The sequence below is a fragment of the Octopus bimaculoides genome, chromosome 10 (genome assembly GCF_046866305.1).
Source record: "Octopus bimaculoides isolate indiv1 chromosome 10, ASM4686630v1, whole genome shotgun sequence".
Lineage (NCBI taxonomy): Eukaryota > Metazoa > Mollusca > Cephalopoda > Octopoda > Octopodidae > Octopus > Octopus bimaculoides.
Genome location: NC_142937.1, coordinates 38,318,043 through 38,345,542, shown reverse-complemented (window position 1 = coordinate 38,345,542; position 27,500 = coordinate 38,318,043). Strand labels below are relative to the sequence as shown.

General features: G+C 35.2%; 1 long non-coding RNA gene across 1 annotated transcript in view; it reads left to right on the top strand.

The window, feature by feature from the left end:
• The window catches only part of LOC149133533 (uncharacterized), a 125,753-nt gene that overhangs the window by 76,687 nt on the left and 21,566 nt on the right, over positions 1-27,500 (top strand). The window contains exon 2 of the long non-coding RNA XR_016243291.1: positions 641-654. This is a non-coding gene — a long non-coding RNA (uncharacterized LOC149133533). The remainder of the gene's footprint in view (positions 1-640; positions 655-27,500) is intronic.

The following is a 27,500-nucleotide window of genomic DNA, read 5'->3' as shown; positions in this document are numbered from 1 at the left end:
ATTTATTTAAACATAGTATTAGGTACCAACTTATAGTTATGATCAGTAGCGTAAAATACATCAAATTATCTTTAGAATACACTTTAATCATCATAGTATTATACAAAATTGGAACATATAACTACCTTTACTTTAAGTATTCAACAATAATATTAGCAGTGTTTTACAACATTTCATAGTATTATTTAAGTAATATATAACTTACGTATTTGGTATAGTTATTATTCTGCGTAAATCTGAGAGTTTTAAGTATTTTAGTATTATTAATCTTCAATAAACTTTTTATTTTAGGTAGATTTTCTTTTTCGATATTTTCGTAATTATAACACTATTTACCTCTGGTAATGGACGCTATCTTTATCGCGTGACTTTTCAGTATTAATCTTCATAGCATTATTTACGTAATATAACATTTTCGTATGTGTATCGTTATTAATCTGCGTTAATTTGCGAGTTTAAGTATTTTGATATTTTTAATCCCCAAGAAACTTTTTATTTTGGGTAGATTTTCTTTTTCGATATTTTCGTTATTATTTTAGTAATTATAATACGCATGTATTTCTGGGTAATAGACGCCATATTTATCACGTGACCTTTTAGTATAAATTCTATAGCGAAGCCATTTTGGTTTTCTTTACAGTTCACAGCCGGCAGGTAAGTCATGTTTTCTTATTTTTATTTTATAAACAATATTGACATCCGTCCTTTAGTAACTTTGTACACTAACACATGTTTTTTTACTATTATCTACTTATTCCTTAATGTTTTAACCTTGTTTACTATAATATTTTTAGATTGCAACTCTTAACTATATTAATACCGTTAATGTAGGGATTAGTTTACAGATTTTGTCTCTTTATATATATTTTTATTTCTCATGTTTATGTTTATTCCTTGAATGATTTTAGGTATTTTCTTAGGGATTTGGCCTGAAGAGTGACTGATTTTGGGAGTAGAATCATTTCCCCGTTCTAATGAACTCGGATAGAATTTGCTTATGATTTTATATAGTCCTATTTCAGCCATGAAACACACGTAGTCTATGTACTAGCACTAACTTTTTACATTTATACTTCCATACTGTATATTATCGTATTAATTTTTACTGTCCAATTTATAAATTTGACTTTTAAATCTTTTAAATTAATATTTATATGATTCATTTATGTAATATGTTATATAATTTAAATTTTTAGATTAAAATCTTAGATATATTAAGATGGTATATGCCTCACAGCATGGATTTGGACGGGTTCTGAGTTGATTGAGTTGTAGAGTGGTGGTTCATCTCTAAATTAGTTATATATATATATATATATATATATATATATATATATGTGTGTGTGTGTGTGTGTGTGTGTGTGTGTGCATGCATGCATGTATATGTATCGTACACATACTTATGCCACCCAAATCTTTCAAAAATTACACTCTGCTACATTTTAAAAGGGAAAGAAATATTAATATAATGCCCAAGGAAGGACAAGATGGTCATGATTAGAATTCTTTTGATCATAAATCTGTTTAGTCAAAGTTGACTATGATTTACACAATCTCAAGACACTTCTTTCTGTGATTTGTATATTTATGGATAGAAGATTGGATTACTAATTAAATAGATTAGCAGTACTTGCCCAATGATCTGTACTATACTATGAACTTGAGTATGAGATTTTACTTTTAATCATCCATTTTAAAGTATGAAAATTTTCAATTTATAAATTAATTTATCAGTTTAAAAATATCAAAAATTAAACTTTACAAAGGTTAGACAACACTAGCTCATTTTGCATACACCTGCATACTTGAAAATTGTGGATTTGAATGCTGCAGTGATGGTTGTGTGGTTTTCTCAACCCAATAGATTTATATTTTTTCCTGCAACACAGCATGTAAGGCAAGTGTCTCCTACTGTAGCCCCAGCCATGCCAATGTCTTGGAGTGAATTGACAGATGGAAACTCAAAGAAGTTCCTTGTATAAATATACCTACATATATGTGCATGGATAAATGTGTGAATGTTTACAATTTGTACTGTGCTATGGTTACAGTTCATCTATAAGTGGTGATATAATGGTTGATAACTGGGCTGCAACTGACGAGATTTGTTAACACATCCAGTTGACAAATTGTCCACTAGCTCCGTACTTTCAAATATCTCTGCAATAAATATATTCCTTACTTGAAAAACGGGTAAATGTTTGTGACAGAAAGAGCATCCAACTACCAAAATCTTGTTTACAATACCTCCTCTCTCTCTCTCTCTAAGCCATGCTTGTATTGTTAAATAGAAGAATGGATATAGCGCCCTAGTTTCAAATATCTCTGCAATAAAAATATCCCTTACTTGAAAAACGGGTAAAGGTTTGTGACAGAAAGAGCATCCAACTACCACAATCTTGTTTAAAATACTTCCTCTGTCTAAGCCATGATTGTATGGATAAATAGAGGAACGGATAATAAGCAGGTGTATGTGTGAGCCTGTGTTAAAGACATAACTATGTTCAAGTTCAATCTCTTTTTATTAAGGATTTTTCATAATCTTTTTGTCAAGCTTTTATGTTTTATTTTGAATATTCGTCTTCTGAAATCCTTTAGTCCGTTAACATGTGGAAGATATATCAGCTTCATCCTCAAAATGGAGTTATAGAAGAATTGCTTTTACATGCTTTGTACTGGGTTGCAAAGGACTGCGGTAATGCTGGTCCTTTTCCATTTAAAAACTCTGGATTTAAAAAATTAACTGCTGTTAAGATTGGTAGTTTCCATTTTTAATTTTGTGCTTTGTATGTGTCTTGAGTTTTGACTTATACTTTTCTATAAGCAAAGCTTTCACAGAAGTTTTACTAATTAAGTCTTTTTTTTTTTTTTGGAGGAGAGGATACATTCGTTAGAGGATTTTTGTGTTGTCAGTTACTGCTTTTCTAATTTTGTTAAACATGTAGTGAGTTGCAATGCTTCTATGTTGTAAATGCATAGCCATTCACAGGGAGAATTTTGTGCTTCTATGACCAATATAACAGTCTCATAACAGATATTCAATAATGCGGAAATTTTCAGTGTGATATCAGGAGTTATAAGTTTGTTGCATATTTTCCATGTATGAAAATGTAATTATTTAAGCATTGCTTGATGTCTTATGCTGTCTTGAGAAAAATGTACCCTCAGAAATGAAACATGTAAGAATCAATAAGGACTCATTGGTACAAACACATATCACACACATGCAAACATAGACATATATATATATTTGTAGATATATTTTTTATTCTCTTGTGAAGTCACCAGTTCTCTTTGAACCAGTGGCATCACAGCAGAAGGAAGATACATGGTTCAATTCCCATAGGTGACTTTCTTCCTTTTTCTTTCCAGTGGAAAGATATTTTTACTTGATATATTATATAAGCCATTATTCATAACTTCATTTACATTTAAGGATCTTCTGAAGAAGACTTGTTATCAAATTTTCTTAATGCTAAATGAGCCAATATATCCATACACACACACACACACATATATACATATATATACTACCATGCATTCAGTTAGCTTTTATTTATTTTACACAAACTACTTCCATTCATGCATCTTTATTTCCCCAATCTTTTTCATTCATGTCACTCCACTCACAGTTAACAGTCTCTCCTCCATCTAACGATATCCATGTTACATCCTCATTGAAATATCATCAGAAATTCTTCAATACCTATCACCTTATTTCAAATAATTTTGTGCAATCAAAGTAGCAGCTATTGTTCAGTTTTGAAAGTCATACTCACAATGATTGAGGAGGAGGAGCAGTAGGGAGAGGATAAGGATGTGAAGATAATAGGGATGATTATGAGGAAGATGATGATGTGTATTAATGACAATGATTAAAATGATGATAATGATTGTGATGATTATGACGCAGACAAAATTCACATCAACAATAATAATATTAGCAACAACAGAAATAATTCTAATACATGAATGCTTCTACTGCTACTACTATTACTAACAACAATAATAATAATAACAACAACAGAAGAAGAAGAATACAAATGATAATATTTAGCATTATGATGCTGATAATATAAATATTATTATTAACAACAACAACCAACATGAATAATAACATTAACAGATAAAATGATAATAATAATAATGATAAAGAATAATCATAAAGATTGTCAGAATCATAATGAATAAATAAATAAATATATAATTCTGGATAATTAAAGCAAGAAATGTGAAATATCAAAAGGCGGAACCATTGAAGAATGGTAGACTTTCTCTTTGGAACGGAATTCAAAGAATGAAAGCATTTCACAAAAATACTTGTATCTTGGAGATGTAAATTGGAGTTAGTGACAATTCCCTCAAATATCTCATACTTGCCTGTGACTGTATATGTGTGTTCAAGTGTCTATGTTTGTCTCCATAAATATATGATATATCTGTGTTTGAGTGTACATTTGTCTATATCTATATATGCGTGTGTATTTGTGTGTTGAATGCATCTATCTTTGAACTATGTGTGTATTAGTCTATCTAATCTATCTATCTACCTATCTCTATATATATAGAGAGAGAGGAGAGATAGATAGATAAATATGTAGATAGATAGATAGATACGTATGCATGTGTGTGTGTGTATAGGTGCAGGCATGACTGTGTGATTAGGAAGTTTCTTTCCCAACCACATGGTTTCATGTTCAGTTCCACTGAATTATACTTTGGTTGAATGTCATTTACTGTAGCCCTAGGCTAACCAAAGACTTGTGAGTAGATCTGGCAGGCAGAAACTGAAAGAAGGCCATTGCATCTACATATATGTATACATACATACATACATACATACATACACATATATATATATATATTTACTGAACTACAAAAGAAATGTCATAATGTAAAAGATTATTTGTTTTGCCCATGATGTTGTGATTATATGGATTTTATCACATTTCTAGATAATTTGACATCAGGAAGATGTCACTGACCCACAACACTCTCTTTTGAAAACAAAAGGATCATGTACAGGCTTCAAACTTGCTCCACTTTTGTGATCAAGGTAATGCTTGTGAACGCAACTTTATGAAAAGCATGATGCACGTGAAAAACATCGACTCATTGTGTATAAAAGATACCAAAATTTCTCAGCCTATCATTCGTTTCCCGAACACAGCAAGCATGCCAAGACTGACACAAAATCAGAGGGAGCAAGCCATCAGACGTCTCCATGCTGTTCAACATCCATGGGTCATTGCTAATGACTTGGATTGCAGTATTTGGACAATTGAGTGGCTGAGGGAATGACACAATGCTACAAACAACAAGGACGATTGTCCATGCAGTGGCCGACCAGGGGTTACAACAGCACTTCAAGATCACCACATGCACTGACAGCACTTGGAGGACCGATTCTGGAGAGCAATGGAATCTGCTCGGCAGACATAGAGACTCACCACAGACCCATTTGTGCAGAGACAGTTTGTTGCCAGCTGAGATCTTTCGATCTGCCTTGCTGAAGTCCAGTTAGGGGCTCCATCCTCACAGATTACCATCGATGGGCACGTCTGCAGCGGGCTCAAAAATGTCAGAACTGGTGATATCAGCAGTGGAGGATTGTAGTCTTCTCTGATGAAAGTCGATATTGCATTTCTGTGGCAGATGGCAGAGCTAGGGTTTGGAGAAGGAGTGAATCTCATGCTGATGGCTGTGTGGTGGAGAGAAACTCATGAGGAGGACAGAGCTTCATGGTATGGGGTGGGATTGCACTCAAGCAGAAACTTGAATCGGTGGGCTTCCAAAACATCAGCCAAGGCTGGGGAAATGGAGTAACCACTGCTCGTCACATTGAGCAAGTGTTGAGGCCTCACATTGTGTCATACTTTGCCCGTCGTCAGAATCATGTGTTCCAACATGACAATGCCCGTACTCATACTGCAAATTTTAACAGACTGTGGGCTGCTATTCCCATGACCTTCATCAATCGTTTGGTGCATACAGTGTACAGAAGATGCTGGGTGGTAATCAACGCTAACGTTTGTCACACAAGATATTGAGCTCATCTCTTTGAATCCAGGACATTCCTTCATCACATGATACCATGTGACTTCAAACATGTTTTAGGAAATGATGTCTTATCATTAGGAAAGAACAGTTTCTTAATTAGCACTCTTCAATCAATGTTCTGGTAATCTGTTAATAAACCAGTTTCTATTTAGTATTTGTGCAACGTTTCTTTCCTGGTCCAGTTTGTTTATATATATATATATATATATATATATATATATATATATATATATATATATATATACATATATATATACATACATACAAGTGAAAAAGGGAGCTCAACATGTAGGAGTTACATGTATTATTTAAAACAGTTTGATTTGGTTCTGTGCTACTTCAAGTTTTCCAGGCCCCTTAGCCAAACCTGACTCATTCAGGCTTCTGGAATAACTGGTTATTCCAGAAACCTAAGAATGAACTGTACTCTATTAGGAGCCTGTAAAACTGGAAGTAACACAGAAACCAAATTAAACTGTTTTAAATAATGCATGTAATTCCTGGTAAATGTGTTGAGTTCCCTTTCTTTTATTTGTCCACTCACTCGTTTGTGTGTGTATGTGTATGTATGTTCATGTGTGTGTGTGGGGGTTGTGTCCTTGTTTTGACATTATGCAAGAGTTCTTAATGCATATCACCTTCAAGCTGTGTCATTCATTTCCAATCTTCCACAAAATCATGTCTGGTAATGGGGAAATACTGCCTTATGTGAAAACAGGTACAGTTTGGTGACAGATGAAGCATCCAGCTGTAGAATATCTGCTTCGCTGAACTGTACTGACCACATGCAAACTTGGAAAAATGAATGTTAAAACAATGCTGCTGCTGATGATGATGCCACTGACATATATATTAACCATAAGAATAAATATTAAGCAGTTATGATGAAAATATTTCTTTCATGCGAAGTTATAAGTTGAGAACTCAATGGAAAGGAAATAAAATTAATTTTGTATAATTATATAACGATATATGAATACATGGTGTAGAGTGCATTCATATTTATTCAACTGATGCTTTCTTCTGTTACTTCGAGTTGCACCGTTTGTTTACCCTGTTGTGCAGTAATCTACGATGATTATTAACCATTATAGACCCATTAGATTGAAGATTTGTGAAACTTGAAAATGGCAGAAGAATCCAATGAAAACATAAATTATTATATAAGCATGCACAAACACTCACTCACTCACTCACTCACACACACACACACACACACAAACACATGTACACACAGAAGCATAATCCAATTATCTTTACTTAGACACATTATCCAGCTTCAAGATGGCATTGTTCTAAGCTATAATACATTCGTTCCCATTTTCATCCTTGAGGTTTTAAGGAAAACAAAATAACGTTCGCTGTTCTAATCACAATTTAAATACTTGTAATCCAGCTGTAATGTTTCCCTAATATTCTAATTCTTTTAGTATTTGGGGCATAAGGACTACTGCAAAACCAAAATTATATTTAATCCTGCTTTTCTTTTTGTTTCATTTAAACTAGACCACCTTAATGAAGGAAGATGAGAATGTGGAGGACATGGAAAAGAACCTCCTTTTACAGCTGCCATATTAACCCTTTAGCATTTAAATTGGCTATATTTGACCCCAAAATTCTATCTGCTTTATGCTCAAGCTAGCCAGATCTCACCTCTCCCACCAAAAATATGATTACAAATTTTGGCACAATACCAGCAAGTTCGGGGAAGAGGCTAAGTTGATTATATTGACCCCAGTGCTCAACTGGTACTCGTTTTATCCACCTCAAAAGGTTAAAAGGAAAAGTTAACTCTTGTTGAAGTTTAAACTCAGAACTTAAAGACAGATGAAATGCCACTAAGCATCTTGCTCAGCGTGTTTATGATTCTACCTGTATGGTAAGTAGCTTGCTTACCAACCACATGGTTCCGGGTTCATTCCCACTGTGTGGCACCTTGGGCAAGTGTCTTCTAGTATAGCCTTGGGCCAACCAAAGCCTTGTGAGTGGATTTGGTAGACGGAAAGTGAAAGAAGCCTGTCATATATATATATATATATATGTATGTGTGTGTATATGTTTGTATGTCTGTGTTTGTCTCCCCAGCATTGCTTGACAACCGATGGTGGTATCTTTACATCCCTGCAACTTAGCGGTTCGGCAAAAAGAGACCAATAGAATAAGTACTAAGTTTCCAAAGAATAAGTTCTGGGGTCGATTTGCTCAATTAAAAGGCGGGTGCTCCAGTATGGCTGCAGTCAAATGACTGAAACAAGTAAAGAGGGATATACAGGGCTCAAGTGTACGACAACTAGGCAAAACAAAAGAAGTAAAGGCCATCAGGTGTACTGTTTGTGGATTTAAATATGAAAGGAATTGTTGTTTAGAAGGCTCAAGTGCACTAATATAGGGCTCAGGTGCACAAGCTACATCATTGTTTGTTCCTGATGGAAATGTTTCAAAGACAAGCTGAAGACTGTTGAGAAGAGAAGTAACATCATATCTTTTGAATGTTGAACTTAAAGCTCCGATGCAACCATATACTGTAGCACTGTCAATGTTGGAGTGTGATAAAACACATGAGAGAGAAACATATTCAACACTGGCGAGCTGGCAGAGATGTTAGCACGACTGGCGAAATGCTTAGTGGTATTTCGTCTGCTTTTACGTTCTGAGTTCAAATTCCGCCGAGGTCGACTTTGCCTTTCATCCTTTCAGGGTCGATAAATTAAGTACCAGTTATGCACTGGGGTCGATGTAATCGACTTAATCTCTTTGCCTGTCCTTGTTTGTCCCCTCTATGTTTAGCCCCTTGTGGGCAATAAAGAAATAAAAAAACATACTCAACACTACTATGAGAAGCGAAAAAAAGAGGCATATATCCAAGGTCCCAGATAAACCAACATCAAAACAGGCAGCTCAGAAGAGGGCACCAGTGTCAGCCAAACTGTCTCCTTTACCAAAAGCCAATTGGCCAGTGAAAAGGCGATTACACTGGCGGTGCTCCAGCATGGCCTGGGCTGAAAACACAAAAGAATATGAAGAGTTACACCTGATCCGTCTGTGATTGAAACTGTACATCGTGTATTGGGATGAGCTGATATTGAAAGTTGTACAAACGAAGAAGGTGGTCATCAATGGATTATATAACTTTAAGGAAGTAAGATTATCAAACATAAGAGAGTTCCAAAGAGTGCAAAGTAAAAGAAATATGATACCCCATCATCATCATCATTGTCGTCATCAGTATCATCATAATGCCACCACCACCACCACTGTTACTATCGTTGTTGTTGTGTTATCAGAGATGGAGTTGATGGCTTCTTCAACAACAATAAGAATTTTAGAAACAATAAAAAAACAACAACAAAGAAATACACTAATGCACTATATTACTCACAAGAATCAAAATCACAACAACAACAACAACAGCAATAGCAATTATTAGTAAAGTATTTGACGTTTTTTTATATGTTCGGGGTTTATTTGGTGATTTAACACAATAACAACTGCAGTAATAACGACAGCAACAACATCAACAACAAACAACCTCAGCAGAAATAATAACAACAACAACAACAGTGAAAACAAGGTCAGTATCAACTTCAGCAACAACAAGAATATTGACAATTAGAAGGAAATTTCACAAAAAGACCAGCATAATCATCACCAATGACAACTGTAATTGTAGCAGTAACAACAACATAATCACCAACAGCAAAGGAAAACACTACAAGAGGAACTTCAATCGTAAATTTGTTGTGAATAATGATTACCAAAAAAATAGTCAAGGTTTTATTTTCAAGATGTTTTTAATGGGAGCGGGATGGATGTGGTTTAAAAGGGGTCATGGCAACAACAATAATGATGATGATGACGATGACTATGACGACGATGATGATGATAATGATGACTATGACGACGATGATGATGATAATGATATGGTGATGATGACGACGATGACAGCAACGACAATGATGATGATGATAATGATGCCTACGATGGTGATGATGATGACAACAATGACGATGATGATGTGGATGATGATGATGATGAGGACAACAACAACAACGATGATGACTATGACGACGATGATAATGATATGGACGATGGTGATGATGATGACGACGACGACGACAACAATGATGGTGATGATGATGATGATAATGAGGCTGACAATCATGATGATGATGATATGGACGATGATGATGACGACGATGACAGCGACGACAATGATGATGATGATAATGATGCCTACGATGGTGATGATGATGACTATAGCAATGACAGTGATGATACAGGTAATGATGATGATGATAATGATGATGACAATGATAACGATAGTGATGAAGAAAATGATGATGACAATGATGATGATAGTGGTGCGGTAGTGGTGGTGGCGATGATGACCATGATAACTACAACAATAATGATGATAATGAAGAGGAGGATGTTCATGACAGTGGTGGTGGTGGTAGTGGTGATGTAGTAGCAGTGCTGGAAGGGGGTGTTCATTGAAGTGGTGTGGTGGTATATGTAGTGTGTGTTCATTGTGTGGTGGAACTAATTAAAGGGAGTGTCGTATTAGCTTGGGAACGAAAATAATATATTTGATTGTTAATTTCCTGCAAATTTAAAACATGACAAAATAATCTTCAAAAATTGAATAAATAATTGTAAATAAATAAATAAAAATTAAATAAACAATTTAAAATAAATAAATATGTAACAAGATAATGAATTAAAATAAATTGCAATAAAAGCATTTATAAATAAAATAAAACATAAATATGTAAAATAAAACAAATTTATTTTTATTCTGTCTTTTTACTAGTTTCATTCATTGAATTATCGCCATGCTGGGGCATAACTTTTAAGGCTCATTAGAAGGATATATCAAACCTAGTACATGTTTCTGTGTACTATATCCTTTTAATTCTTTTAATTGTTTCAGTTATTTGACTGGCCATGCTGGAGCAGCGCTTTTAGTCGAACAAGTCGATGTCAGGACTAATTCTTTGTAAGCCTAGCACTTATTCTTATTTCTTTACTGCCCACAAGGGGCTACACACAGAGGGGACAAACAAGGACAGACAAACGGATAAAGTCGATTATATGGACCCCAGTGCATAACTGGTACTTATCTAATCGAAATGACTGGTGACATGGAGAGCATCTAATAAGAGAAACAAAACCAAAGATGAAATATATGAACGTTCTGTAGCCAGTCAACTTATCTGTCGCGGTAGTAAGTACCAAATATGAATTGATGACTCGGACAATGACAACTTGACCATTCCATGTTGGCATGGAAAGTAGATATAAAAATTATAATGGTCATGATGATGAAAGTGTTGGTGGTTGTGTTGGTGATGGTGCTGTTGTTGTTGTTGTTGTTGGTGGTGGTGGTGGTGATGATGATGATGAATCACTTGACTGTGATGTGAACTTCTTAACCACCTTGTCATGTATGCACCCCCATCATCATCATCATCATTCTAACGTCCACTCTTCCATGCTTGACCCATTGCCCTCTGAATTAACAAAAAGAAAAACAGATTAACGAATAATTACACAAAATAAACATGATTATTAAATTAAATTAAATAATAATAGAAATAAAATGACTAAATAAAATACGTAAGAAAATAATAGAAATAAATAAAATAATTACTCTCACACACACACACACACATTATAATCATTATGTTGAATAATTAAAATGAATAAATACATATATAAAGGAATTATTGAAATTTAACAAACTTGTCGCAACAAAGTATGATTTTTGCCAAAAATATAACAGTGGAAACTCTAGCAACAACAATAATATCAACTGCAACAATAACAATAACCATAGCAAGAATAAAGCTGAAATGATGATGTATCGTGGAGGCGCAATGGCCCAGTGGTTAGGGCAGCGGACTCGCGGTCATAGGATCATGGTTTCGATTCCCAGACTGGGTGTTGTGTGTGTTTATTGAGCGAAAACACCTAAAAGCTCCACGAGGGTCCGGCAGGGGATGGTGGCGAACCCTGCTGTACTCTTTCACCACAACTTTCTCTCACTCTTACTTCCTGTTTCTGTTGTGCCTGTAATTTCAAAGGGTCAGCCATGTCACACTGTGTCACGCTGAATATCCACGAGAACTATGTTAAGGGTACATGTGTCTGTGGAGTGCTCAGCCACTTGCACGTTGATTTCATGAGCAGGCTGTTCCGTTGATCGGATCAACTAGAACCCTCGACGGAGTGCCAACAACAACGATGATGTATCAACATTACTGCAACATGGAGTAAAAGTTCCTATTACCAGCATCAAGAAGATTTACATGTGTGTATGTATGAGCGTGTGTCTGTATTTGTATAGGTGTATGGCTGTGTGTGTATATGTGTGTGGTTGTTTGTTTGTGTGTGTTTTAGTGTTGAGGTCATTTGGGCAATGGCAGTGTTTGTTTACGTTGCCCATATACTATATGTCCAGAAGTCTGGTGTAGTTTGATGTGTTTAGAGCTGGAAAAATAAAGCACCTTTACAGCAACCAGCTGTTGAATAATGCTTGAAAGAAGCCTTCTTCAGTCCAAACCAGTGGGGCGAAAAAGCGAACATAAAACATAATAATGATGATGCTGGCGGTAGTGGTGACAATGATGATGAGAAGAAAGGGGAGGAAGAAGAGGAGGAAAATTATGATGATGATGATGGTGTTGATCATCATCATCATTGTCCTGATAACTAACTGAAGATACCTCCACCTGCTATCTCCCTATCTCCCAACCTTCATCAGTCTATCATTATTATTAATCTACTGGTCTTCAGCCTTTCTATACTGCCAGTAATAACTTCCTCTTCCCTGAGTCATTTTCATTGACATCAATCCCTTATTCTTATCACCTTTCCTTCCAACTTTATATTTACCTCTCTATCCTTGATCCCTAGTTATTACAATCATTCCTAACTCCCTTTTTAACCCCTTTCACTCTTCTCCCACACCCTTGCAAATCTCCACCCAACCACACTTGCTGATTGTTTGTCCCCACACTGTATTCTGTTTATCTTTTGTACCTTGAGGGCACATCCTGAGAACTCATTGCTATCGTGTCTACTTTTCTGGTTCAGCTTTAATTATACCCACCCTTATATAATATGATGTAACTATGTAACTCCTCCAAGCAAGAAACTTGTTTCTGTCTCTAATATCATACTTTGACCTCACAACATCTAACATAAGTCACTACCTTCCCCAATTCATCCCCATTCTGTGAAGATGACTCTTTAATCGAGCAAGATAGATGGTAACCTCACTAGTGCTGGTGCAATGATAAAAAGCAGCCAACATACTCTGGAATGGTTGGTGTTAGGAAGGACACTAAATCACAGAATCCTTACTATGGAAGAGATAGGAGTACAATGCAGTCTTGTATTCATTAAATATCATTGAATCATATTGAAAGACGTGGCTAAAATGGTTTGTGCGAAGAGGGGCATCAGGTGGTAAAACACAGCCTTGTAAAAGTATCATGCTAGTGGAGGAAAGTAAAGAGAAAAGATGAGGCTAATGAAGATGGATGATGATGTTGACAAAGCTTCAGTATATATATGTATAAATATATATATGTGTGTGTATGTATACATGTATGAATATATATATATATATATATATACATGTGTATATGTAATATATGTGTATGTATGTATGTAAGTATGTATATATTTATATATATATATATATGTATGTATGTATGGATGGATGGATGTACACATAAAAAAGGAAATGATGGGAAGTGAGAGAGAAAGAGATGTGTCTATATGCCTGTATTGTGCACATGGGTATGCACATATGTGCATGTGCATTTATTGAAATGATTGTGTTAATATAAATAAATCATCAGAAGTAGATATGAAGAAAATAAAATGGAAAACTACAAACTAATAACAACACAACAATACCAAATAAAACAACAAATTAGTAAAAAAAAAAAAAAAAAAAATACAATGAACAAACAAATAAAGAAGCAATCATTTCCAACAACGAAATTGGATCAAATGAAAATACTTCCCAAATTTAAGAAAAGCGGAATCATCATAAAAGAAATTTCCTTTCGTTCAACAATCGGGTGAAAATAATTAGCTTACAGAAATAACATGTTATCGTTTGTAAAACATTTTTCTTAATTACATTTATTGCATCTTGTGTGATGCAAAGAGATTTTTTGAGAGAAAAAAGGGAAAATTTGAGTTGAATGAAAAGGAAAGCAAAAAAAAAGAAAAAAAAGAAAGAAAGGAATATTATGGTTTTATTTATGTAGGGATATATCAATATAAGCATATGAAATACTGCATACATATGTGTATATCTACATATATATACAATATATATATATATACATCCATATATGCATATATATGTGTGTGAGTGTATATATATAAACACACACACACACACACATGAACATTTTTGTATGTGCATATATATATGTATATATATCATATGAATGTTTACATCTATATGCATGTATTTATATATGTGTATGTGCCTGTGATGTTTATGTATATGTACTCATATACATTAACACACACACACACACATATATATATATATATATATATATATATATATATATCATTTATACATTCATACATTCATATATATAGCATTTATACATTCATACACACACAAACATACATATATATATATATATATATATGTGTGTGTGTGCACTAGTATATGTTCATACACATATAAATCAAATCTGTGTGTCTCTGTGCATGTGTGTGAATATGTGTGCGAACATTGAATAAGAACCTTGTCCATGAATACAAATATTTTTTGGCTTATTTATGGCTATTGATCTGTTTTGTTTTTTTTTATCTTTCCTCATTTTTTTTTTTCTCTGCTAAAAGTTTGGAGAAATCAGAATTAAAAATTCTTATGAAGCCATCCCTCTGCTTTCACATTACTGCCAACTCTACTGATTGGTTAATTTTGATTCTGTTGCTTAAAAATAAAAATCTTCTGCCCTCCTATTTCTTCAGAATGAACCACTGCTATTGGACAGTTAAAATTTTGAAAAGAAATAGGTTGGTCTTAGACTTGGTATCACTGCCAGACTATGATGATGGTGTATCTATTCTTATAACATTGCCGCTGTCGTTGTTGTTATTGTTATTGTGGTGCTTGCTGCTATTTTTGCTGCTGTTGTTCTAGTTATTGTTGTTGTTCTGGTTGATGTCATCGTAGCTGTTGTTGTTGTTGTTGTTGTCACTGTTCAACTTGTACATTGTAGTAGGCAGGGAATCAGCAAAGTTGTTGATGTTTCAGACACAATGCCTTACAGTAGTATCTCTGAGCTATGAGTTCAAATCCTGCCATGCTCAAATTTACCTTTTATTTTTTTGTAGTGTTCTTGAATAAAGTGCCAATCTTTGGGAGAAAAAAAGTAATATAGAAGTAATTTATTTTTCTATATTATTCCTATAGAAGTAATATAAGGTAAAGACCTGCTTCAGCCATGAATGTCCATGGGGTTGCATCTTAAAAGTCCCCTTCAAAGGCACAAGTCCGGGCAAGGTTGTTTGTGGAAGACCAGCAGTCACCCATGCATACCAGCCTCCTCTCTCTATGCCACCAATGTTGTTCAAAGGAAAGGCAAAGGCTGATGCAGCTTGGCACCAATGACATCACAAGTCATTTCTATAGCTGAGTGAACTTGAACGATGTGAAATAAAGTGTCTTGCTCAAGAACACAACACACAGCTTGGTCTGTGAATCAAACTCACTGCCTGATGATTGTGAGGCCGATGGTCTAACCACTGAGCCATTAGAAAAATGAAAAATTACCCTTCTCACCAAGAAGCAAGCGAAATGTGAAGAGAAGCCCCTAATCCTCTAAAGATAAATCTATCTAAAAACTCGATGAAATGAAGTTTGAAGCCCTTTGCATAACCAACTAGATGCATATAAAGCGTGTGAGATCTTGTTAAGTACAATTTCTGGCCTGACAAAAGAGGGGTAGAGCTATGTACCATCATGGTGGTTAGCTGCCCTGCAGATATAAATATCTCTTTGAAAATCAAAGAAAAAGAGGATATCTTTGGACAACTGCTTCGAAACCTCCAGCTTCTATATCCAGACTATGATTTCATGTTCATACCAATAATAATTCGAGCACTAGGTTTTGTTAGTAAATGCTTAAAGGATAACCTGGGATTTTCAGAAAGAGAAATTGACTGGCTGATTCGTACATTACAAGTGCAATCTATGAGTGGAACAGTAAACATATTCAAGACTATTCTCAAGTTCCAAATGTGAATTTGTCTCTGTTAACCAAATCCCAAAGATGGAGTCTTGTATCTTTGTAGGAAACTGAATCCCTCCTCAGTGGAAGATTTATAATAATTACAAAATAGAAGAGACTACATATATACATACATAGATACACACATACAGACATACATATATATTGGTGGTTCAGCATGGCTGCAGTCAAATTCCTGAAAAAAGTAATAGAACATATTTGCATACATATATATATATATATATATATACACACACACACACACATTCATACATAATACATACATATATAGATAGATAGATATACATATATATATAGATACACATATACATCCATATATATATTCGGTCATCCCATAAATAATGCATTTTTTCTATGACATGAAGTAAAAGTCAGAGGGGGATGGGATAAACTACCTGTATCAACTTGTTATAAAAATAGGTGTTAATTTTATTTTGTCCTTATTTTTAGTGCACGATTTTCAAAGCTATAAGGGAAATGACAAAGTAGCATATTTGGTGTATTTTGCTTTATGAGTTCAATAAAAGCAATGAAAAGTGTAAGGAATATTAATGCAGTATATGGGAATCAGACTATAAGTGTAAGCAAATTTCAACAGTGGTTCCAGAAATTCAGAGACTGAAACTACAGCCAAGAATACAAGCCACATCCTGGAAGATCTGTAGAGCTCAACGAGGACGTCCTGCAACCCTGGTGGAACAAAATCTCATCATAGCTGTTGAGGAACTAGCAGAGAAGCTAGGATTTGATCATTCAACCATTCATTGACACCTGTGTGCTATCAGAAATGTCAGCAAATTGGGTCAATGGGTTCCTCATGAACTTTTCAAGTATGATCACATGCAGAGAATGAAAGTGTGCTCTTCTTTGCTGCTATGTCTCAGGAATTCCTTTTTTTTTTTTTTTTTTTAGTGAATAATGACTGGTGATGAGAAATTGGTTCTCTATAAAAATGTCAAGCACCGAAGACAGTGGGTAGGGAGAGGAGAAACACTGGCACCCCAGGCTAAAGAAGGTCTTCACCCATGTAAGGTGTTGTTGTCTGCTTGGTGGGATATGAAAGGTGTAGTCCACTTTGAACTTTTACACCCAAATCAAACGACACCAAAGGAGATCTGCTGCGAGCAGCTTAAGTCAGCACTAGAAGGAAAACGACCATATTTGGTTTGAAGACTATAATTTAAACTCACATTAACATTGTTGCATTTTTGCTTCCCAACCACATGGTTCCAGGATCAGTCCCACTGCATGGCACCTTGAGCAAGTGTATTCTACTATGGCCTTGGACCAACCAAATCCTCGTGAGGGGATATAGTAGAGAAGCCCGTCATATATGTGTGTGTGAGTCTGTGTGCGTGTGTGTATGTGTGTCTGTGTTTGTCCCCACCATCACTTGACAATCGATGTTGGTGCGTTTATGTCCCCATAACTTAGCGGTTCAGCCAAATAGATTGATAGAACGAGTACTAGGCTTGCAAAGAGTAAGTCTTAGGGTTTATTTCTTCAACTAAAAAACTTTTTAAGGTGGTGCTCCAGCATGACCGCAGTCAAATGACTGAAACAAGCTACAGAATAAAAGAATGAAACAGTAATGCCATCACTGCTATATTGGTCACAGATATCAACAACACTAACAAAAGCACTACAAAAACCAACAACACCATCATGTCACCCACCTGTAACCAGCAACACCCAAACATAAATAGCAATACCACCACAACCTTCGAATAATAACAACAACAACAACAGCAACAAACATCATCTCAGTACACGTATCCTGCCTCTCCATATTAACCAGGTATTCTTTCTTTTCCAACTTGACAACAATTACCTATAACAAAAGCAATAGAGGGTGCTGTAAAAACCAATCAGAAATGAAGAATTCAGTGAAAGGGTGAAAGTGGAGTGAGTGAAATAGGTGGAGTGAGAAGGCAAGTCAGGGTGAAAGGCAGACAAAGAAATAGAGAGGGGGTGGGAGAGATAGATAGATACATAGAGAGAGAGAGGTAGAGGGGGGAAGGAGTGTGTAAGAAGTGGAGAAATGAAGAAAAATGGCAGCAATCACTTTGATGTAGTAAAAAGAAATTATGTACATAAAAATTCTAGTTGGCATGGTAACAAAAATATATGTATATGTATGTATGCACTTGTATTCATTGTATGTATGTGGTTATATTACATGGGTGTAAATATCTACAGAAACACATATATATCTATGACTATACAAATATATATATATATATATACATACACACACGTGTATATATATGTATATATATATATACACACACATATATATATATATATATATGTATATATATACACATATATATATACATATATATATGTATGTATATATATATATATATACATACGTATGTATATATACATGCATGTATATAAATATATATGCATATTTATATATGTATGTATTTGTGTATATATATATATACACACACATACACACACTTACATGTATATATGTCTGTGTGTGCATATGTATATGTTTGTGTGTATGTCTGTATGTGATCAACATCATTTAATGTCCACTATTTACATGCTTGCATGGGTCAGACAGAATTCATCGTGACAGATACACTACAGACTTCCTGTTGACAACCTTCACCTGTCTCTAAGGAATATTTTGCAACCTTGCTTGTATGATGATGATGTCACTCAAACACATATACACATAAACATACACACACGCACACATGCATATTCATACATATATATATACAATAGACATCTTTTAGTTCATATCCACCAAATCAACACACAAGGCTTGTAAAAGACTTGCCCAAAGTGCCATGCAATCATACTTAAACTGAGGTCAAGAACATATACTTGGGAAGCAAAGATCTCAACTGCACAGCCATGTCTGCACCACATCCAAGATAGGGATGATTTCCATGCGGCAGGCTATATAATTGTTGAGAAAACTCGTTTGGCATGAAACCAATGGTAACTCACAAATAAAGAATATTTTTCCACCAAAGCAGTGTTGAGTACTCATTTTCACTGTTGATTATAAGTGTATATGAATAAAAAATATATAAATCAAAAATTATTATCAGTACTATTATCACTGGAGCATCTACTTTTCCATGCTTGCATAGGTCAAATAGGATTCGCTGAGGCAGATTTTCTGTGACTGGATGCTTTTCCCATCACCTACCTCACTTCCCTTTGTCCTTTTTTCATGAAGATTGCAATCAGTCAACACTGGTTGTATGATAGTATTGTTCTGTTTGCACTTAACATTCTATGACAAGACAAGGTGACAGAAGCATACACTAACTCTTTCTCTCTCTCTCTCTCTCTCTCTCTCTCTCTCTCCCTCCCCCACACACTCACACACGCACGCACACACAATCCTCCATTCAATTTATATTTCCTCTAGCGTAGCTAAGGACTTCCTAGCATTAATTGGAGAGTATTTCTTAAGAACCTATACACATTGAACTGTTTGATTTCCATGACATCAAAGTTAGTTACTCATGCTTGGATACAATTGCTTCCAACAAGGCACACTATAAAACAAGCCATCACATGCCTACACAATCACTAAATCCTACTAACTGCTCACTTAGATGTTCTTGCCTATCAAGATCCATTATCTATGCCAGCCTTACACCATGTAATGGCATCACAAATCATTACATGGGTGTAACAGCCAAAGATTTCAAGGGAAGATTTACATAACACATATACTCCTTCAAATATAAAGACAAGCGTGATGCTACTTCCCTGGTTTACTGCATTCTTGGAGATATCTGATGACAGGAAAAACTTACCCAGTATCACAAAATAAATAGAACTTTGTCAAGTGTACTTGATGAGGAACTGGGAAATTATTACTGTGCAAACTTTAAAATATATATGAAACACTTCACATGTATTTTGTATTGAGTACTACATATGAAGCCCATTTTGTTTCAGTTTGTTTCCACAAAGTTAATACATGTGTGTGAATCACTCCTCTCTTTCTCTCCCTCCCTCTCTCTCTCTCTCTCTCTCTATATATATATATATATATATATATATATATATATATATATACACATATACACATACATACAAACACATACATACATATATACATACATGCCCATACACACACACACACACCATTTATTTTTCCTTGTTTCAGGCATTAGACTGTGACCATGCTGGAGCACCACCCTGGAGACTTTTAGTCAAACAAATCAACCGCAATACTTGTTCTTTTACTATTTAAAGCCTAGTACTTCTTCTCTTCGTCTCTTTGGCCAAACTATTAAGCTGCATGGATGTAAATACACCAACACCAACACAAAGACACACATACACACACACATAAATATATCCGACAACACAATCCACTCACAAGGCTTTGATCAGCCCAATGCAATAATAAAAGACACTTGCCCAAGGTGCCATGCAGTGATACTGAACCTGGAACCATGTTGTTGGGAAGCAAACCTCTGACCACACAGTCATGCCTGCACCTTTCTCTCAAGCATTTATAAGCTACTATTATATATGGCTTGTTTGATGCAATCTTATATACACATGCATATATGTATATATATGTGCATATATTCTTTTATTCTTTTATTTGTTTCAGTCATTTAGCCATGGCCATGCTAGAGCACTGCTTTTAGTCGAAGAAATCGACTCCAGGACTTATTCTTTGTATGCCTAGTACTTTTTTTTTATGGGAACATAACATACCAACATCGGTTGTCAAGTGATGGTGAGGGGTCAAACACAGATACACAAACATTTACACACACACACACACACACACATATATATATATATATATATATATATATATATATATGGCAGTCTTCTTTCAGTTTCAGTCAACCAAATCCACTCACTAGGCTTTGGTCTGCCCAAAACTATAGTAGTATTCACTTGGGAATGAACCCAGAACCATGTGGTTGGGAAGCAAGTTTCTTACCACACAGCCATGCCCACACATACATATATATATATATATATATATATATATATATATACACACACACACACACACACTATCACCACTACCCCTGAAACCCCTAACTCTATTACTGCCACGTCTGTCTACTATCGCTCCTACCACCACCACCACCACCACCAAAACAACACTTACTACTACTACTACTACTTTTAATAATGCTGCATCTATTGCTATTGGTATTACTGTTGCTATGGTGGTCAGTTGGCAAATTAACAGGCTGATTGGTTGGGTGAATGGTCGGTGGTGGTATGGTGTTGATAGCAGTCGTATTGGTGGTAGAAGAGGTAGCGGTGGTTTGATGATGTTAGCTGCGGTTGTGGTGGTGGCAGCAGCAGCTGTCGTAGTTGTGATAATCATAGTGGCGGTAGTAGTGGCAGCAATAGCCGTGATACCTGTTAAGGTGGTGGTGGTGGTGGTGGTGGCGGCAGTGGTGATAACAGCGTGGTTGTAGTAGTGATAGTGGTAGCTGTAGTGGTGGATATGTTAGAGAAGTTGTTGCTGGCTCGGATAGTGGTGATGGAGAAGATTCTTAGTGGTCAGTACAGAAATAACAAATAATTATGTATGGACAGATATGTAAACAACTTTTTATAAAGCTGCTGCCTAGAAAAAAAAATCATCTAAATGATGATGGTGTTGTTTTTACTGGTGGTAGGTGATGGTGTTGGTGGTAGTACAGAATGGTGGTGGAATGGTTATGGCGATTACAGTGATGTAATGGCAATGTTATTGTGTATTGAGTGAACGGTAAATGTGGAGGTGATGGTGGCAGTGGTGTCAGTGGTGGTGTTGTTGTTGTTTGTGGTGGTGGTCATGTGGTAGTTTTGGATGGTGGTGATGGAAGTGTCGGTAGTAGTGGTAGGTGGTAGTTGTGATGGTGGTGGTAGTGGAAATGTCGGTGATAGTGATGGTGGTGGAAGTGGTATTGTTGGTAGTGGTGCTGGAATTCGTGGTGGGAGGAGCGTCAGCAGTGGAAGTGTTGGTAATGGTGCTGTTGGTGGTGGTGGTGATAAGTGTGATAGTGGACCAGTGTGTAGTGGTGAATGGTAAGAGAATATTGGCCTTTGATGGTGATGTTGGTAGTGGCTGAAGTTTTGGTGGTGGTGTCAACAACAGCAATTTGAGGGGGAGACAAGTGGTAGGTGAGGAACTAGTTATGAAGATGTAATAAATAATATTAAAGACACAAGAAAGGTAAAGAACTTAAAGAAAATGGAAAGATATGAAAGTTGAGGTGGATTGAAATAATTGGTAATGTGTGATGGAGAAAACAGAGTTTAGAGATGAGGAAGGAGGGATTTGAAAGAGAAGACATCCAATTAAAATAAAGACACAGACTTGAGATAAAATATTTTCTGAGTAATACGCAGTGAATATGTACGGGTGAGTGTCAGTGTGTATCTATTTAAAACAGAATATCATGCTTTATTTCTCCATGTGCATCATCTAATATATAAGATAGAGATGTGTGTGTATTCGCATTTCACACGAAAGCGGCTTCACCAATTGCTTCCATACTTGTGATGCATGAATAATTTGACCTCAGATACATGTTAGGCTCTTCATTTGATTTTTTTTTTAATTAAAAATTTTAAAATATTGCTTGTTATATTAGATTCACATCTTTGAGAGTTTTTAAAAATATTTTCTTCCGAGCCTAGTTTAGAATAGAAATAGCTGATGAAGGAAAAGTTCCATAAGTGGTTTGTCTGTTTTCCTGTGTTCATTCTGTTGTCTGTAAAAAAAAGTCCGTTTTTTTTTGTGCTTAATGTTCCCGTTCCTTTTTTCCACGTTTTTTGACATCCTGTACCCGGATGTGCATCTATATATACATGTAGATGTAGGTATGTGCATATATGTATGTATACATGCATTTGCTCATTTATCATTGTACTATTATATATATATATATATATATATATATATATATATATATATATATATATATACGAGGGTATCCAAAGGTAACCACTAACGTTCTCTGTAGGACATACCCGTTGTAGTTCGGGTTTCCACTGATAGATGCGACTTGATGCGACCATCAGGCATCAGTCTGCCAACCGGCGTTGTCTATTCAGATCGTATGGCCACGTGGTGCGTCTTTGTTTTGCAGTGCTTCTCTTCCGTTCGTCGATTTTCGCAATGGCTGAAACGAAGGAACAGATTTCTGCTGGGGAAAATGACTGCCGAAACAGTTGTATACTTCAAACAGCTTACAAGGAGGCTGCCATGAGCAAAACACAAGTTTACGAGTGCTTTTCACGCTTAAGAAATGGCCACTTGTCGCTTGTAGACCAATCTCGTTCAGGGTGACCGTCGACCTCACAAGCGAATGAAGACATCATGAACTGATCTTGGAGGATCATCACTGAACAACTGACGAACTTGTTGATATGACTGGTGTGTCCTGGAGCTTTTGTGAAAGAATTTTGAGTGAAGAATTGCAAATGAAAAGAGCTGCTGCAAGTTTGTGCCTCGCTTGCTTACAGAAGATCAAAAGAAGTCACGACTAAATGCGGGTTGTGAACTGAAAGAACAACTGGAAGTTGATTCGAACCTTTTTTCGAAGGTCATCCCTGGTAACGAAAGCTGGTGCTACGGAATTTGCACATGTGGAAGAGGTGAAGAAAAAAAAAACGACAGTGTTAAAAGCCATCGTTTTGCAAAATTTGCGGGACTGCTTCGAAAAGTGAAAAATGTGCCTGGACCGATGCATTGCTTCAAATGGGGAATACTCGGACCTCACAAAAAACAAATATTGTCTACAGGAGACCCCAAAGTGCCGCCCGTAAATACACAAACACATACATATTTAGAAGGTTGATTGTCATAGCCCGTCAAAGAGTGACCTTTGGTTTCGCACGTGTAAAGCGTTTAGTTGTATACACGACACGACAAACTCAAATGGCCAGAGGCACATAACCTCTCTACAACTGGACGGAGGAAAACGTCTTGGTTAGTTTTGTAAACAAAGCGTATATCCAAAAATGAACTCTGAAGGCAGGGTCTCAGGCGGGATCGGGTCCTTTCCCTTACATTGGTTCCTACCTTGACGAAGTACGTAGCTCTTGGCGTACACCTATTCCAAGCTTGCAACAGGAAACGTTTCTGATGAAGACATTGACTACTTACTTTTTTCTGGAGTTTAGAAAGGCCCCTGGGTTACTTTATTTTATTAAAGCAAACAAAATCTTCACAGACTGTCCCTCAGATTTTCATGTGACCATTTACCAGACAGTTGTGGTAATACAGAATAATGATTTTTTTTAAATTGTGAGTATATGCAAACATTTGTGGTTATCAGTAAAATGAATACACATTTAAGTTTGATGGAGTTGCTAATTTTCAAAAATATGCAAGAGTATAATTGGCCACAAGTGGGTGTTGAACGTAGAAGAGAAATAAATATAAATAATAGTTGAATCGAAAAACTCTGTGCAAAAACGAAAAAAAAGTGAGTGAAAAATATACAAAATAAAATAGATTATTCAAGAAAGAGAAATTGTAAACGATTAAAAAGGATATAATAGAAGTTGGCTAGAAAGAAGTTTAAAATTAAAATTGAATTTAAAATTAAAGATTAAAAGCTATAGTTGAGATTAAAATAAGTTAACAAGTAAAAATACACTAATAATAAAAGGAAAAGAGAAGGAAAGAAAAGAGATAGAAATTAGAAAAGAAAACGGAGAAACTCTTTATTTTCTTTCACATTTCTCTTATCTCATTTCTTCCCTTCTCTTTTGCTCTTAATAGAATATTTTTATTTGTCTACTTATTTTAATCTCAAATGAAACTTTTAATCTTAATTTTAATTTTAAAAGACTTATTTGGCTTCTATTATATTCGTTTTTATCATTTGCGATTTCTATTTCTTGACATAATCTATTTTATTCTGGATATTTTGTTCAGTTGCTTTTACACAGTGTTTTTCAGTTCAGCTTTTGTCTATATTTATTGCTCTGCGATAGAGTACCCCAACGTGCAGCCAATCATACACCACTTTTTAAAGAATTAATTAGTTGTCTAATCAGATCTAAATCTTTATTCACTGAACTATACTCACAATTTATTCAATTACATTATTCTGTAATACTATAACTATCTGGTGAACGGCCACACGAAACTTTGAGTAAGAGTTTGAGGAATTTTTCAGCTTTAATGAACTAGTATTTTACTCCGCCCTTGGTATTTCAGTACCATTTCCCACCTTGTTTTGCACTTATGTGCTAACATGTGAGTGTATGTGTGTGTGTGTTTGTAAAGGTGCATGGCTCATGAGGTTGTGAGTTCGACTTCTGGACTGCTCCGTGTGTCGTGGTCTGGAGCAAGACACTTTAATTAATGTTGCTCCAGTTCACTCAACTGTTGAAATGAGTTGCAGCACCACTGGTGCCAAGCAGTGTCGGCCTTTGCCTTTGCCTTGGAGAGCATCGGTGGCATGGAGAGGAGAGACTGATATGCATGACTGACTGCTAGTCTTCCACAAACCACGCTGCCAGCACTTATATCTCGGAGGGGAATTTTTTAGATGAATCAAAGGACTCACCAGAGACAAGCGACATCGTTGACCATTTTATATTTTAAAAAATCTACCCGGCAAATTTCCGTTTCTCTCAGGCGGTCTCTATAGGGACGATGGTTTACCATTACTAAACAACTGCAAGTCCCGAATATCGGTAAATTTCAGAAAATAATTTCACCAATCTTTTAAAAGATGTCAAACCGAAAAATATATGCCAAGTTACACAACTCTACATGCATTAATAAGTTCTAACAATTAGCATGTTTCCAAATTTAACCCATAAAAGTCCTTCGTACTATCCAACCACTATAACTTACCGTACACCATAACTACCATTCAACTTAGGTTACTCAGGAAAATTTTAAACTTAACAGAGACTATATAAAGCCAAGATGAATTTGATGCTGCTCTTGGTAAAGAATAATATATATATATATATATTAACATATTTTCATATACATATTACATCTGAAGAATTTTTATCTGAAACTGCATGCTGAAACTAATATTGTTGTTCCCTGGGATAATCATACTGACAAAAAACACATGCGCATAGTTTACATCAATTTTAGTTTTTTTTTATTACATAGTTGTCAGGAAATGGTCGTCACACCACTGTGACCTTCTCAATAATTCTAAATTTGTTATTTTTGTGTTTGTTATTTTAAGATTCTGAGTTTGTTATCACATTATTGCCTTATTTTCCTTATCTGTTTTTGTTTCTTTTTTTTTTTCATTTGCTTGGGTTTGTTTCTTAGTAACAACAGAAGAACATAAGTTGTTAGGTTGTATGTCAGTGTGTGACTTCGTGATGATTGAATCTAGCTGCATTTATTCTATTTTATTCTTATTTTTGTATTATTATGATAATAACAGTGATAAACGGGCGAATAAAAAATATATAGTGCGTGTGCTTAATTGGCAAAATAAATAAATAAATAAATAAAATGACCATCACAAACTACAACAATATAAATCAGTGCAGTTTTAGGATTATTTCTTTTATTTTTTACCAGGATTTTTAATTTAAATAATGCTTGTCCTCGTTGAAAGTTAATATGTGTGTATGGGTGTATATGCTTGCATACACAAACACATACATACATATACATACATTTCAAACGCACGCGCACACACGCACTTATAAGGGTGAGCAAAAGTATGTCTATAGTTGATTAAAATGAGTGGAATGTTCGTTTTATTTCTTATCATACAATAGAAATAGAAAAACGAAAAGAACGTTCACCTCAAATTAAGCAAATATATACCTACGTTTGCCCATCCCTGTATAGCAGAAAAGGTGTCGAATATTAATAATTTAAATGACCTTCAATCCATTTTAATCTTTTAACACAATAATATTTGTATGGTTAAGTTACGTATTTTTGTATGTTGGATGGATGTAGCTGCAAGTGTCATATATTCTAGTTGTAGTAAAACAGAACAGCTGAGTTAAAGTTTGGGTGAAATTGAAAGAAAAGCTCAATAACAATTTACATTTGACCAGCAGAATTATCTCCCTTGATTTTGTTGGCGGACATTTAGAGCATTAACCTCAAATATATTGCCATTTTGCAAATATATACTAAATATATTTTAATGTTCTAAAAGTTAAACATGATTTTTA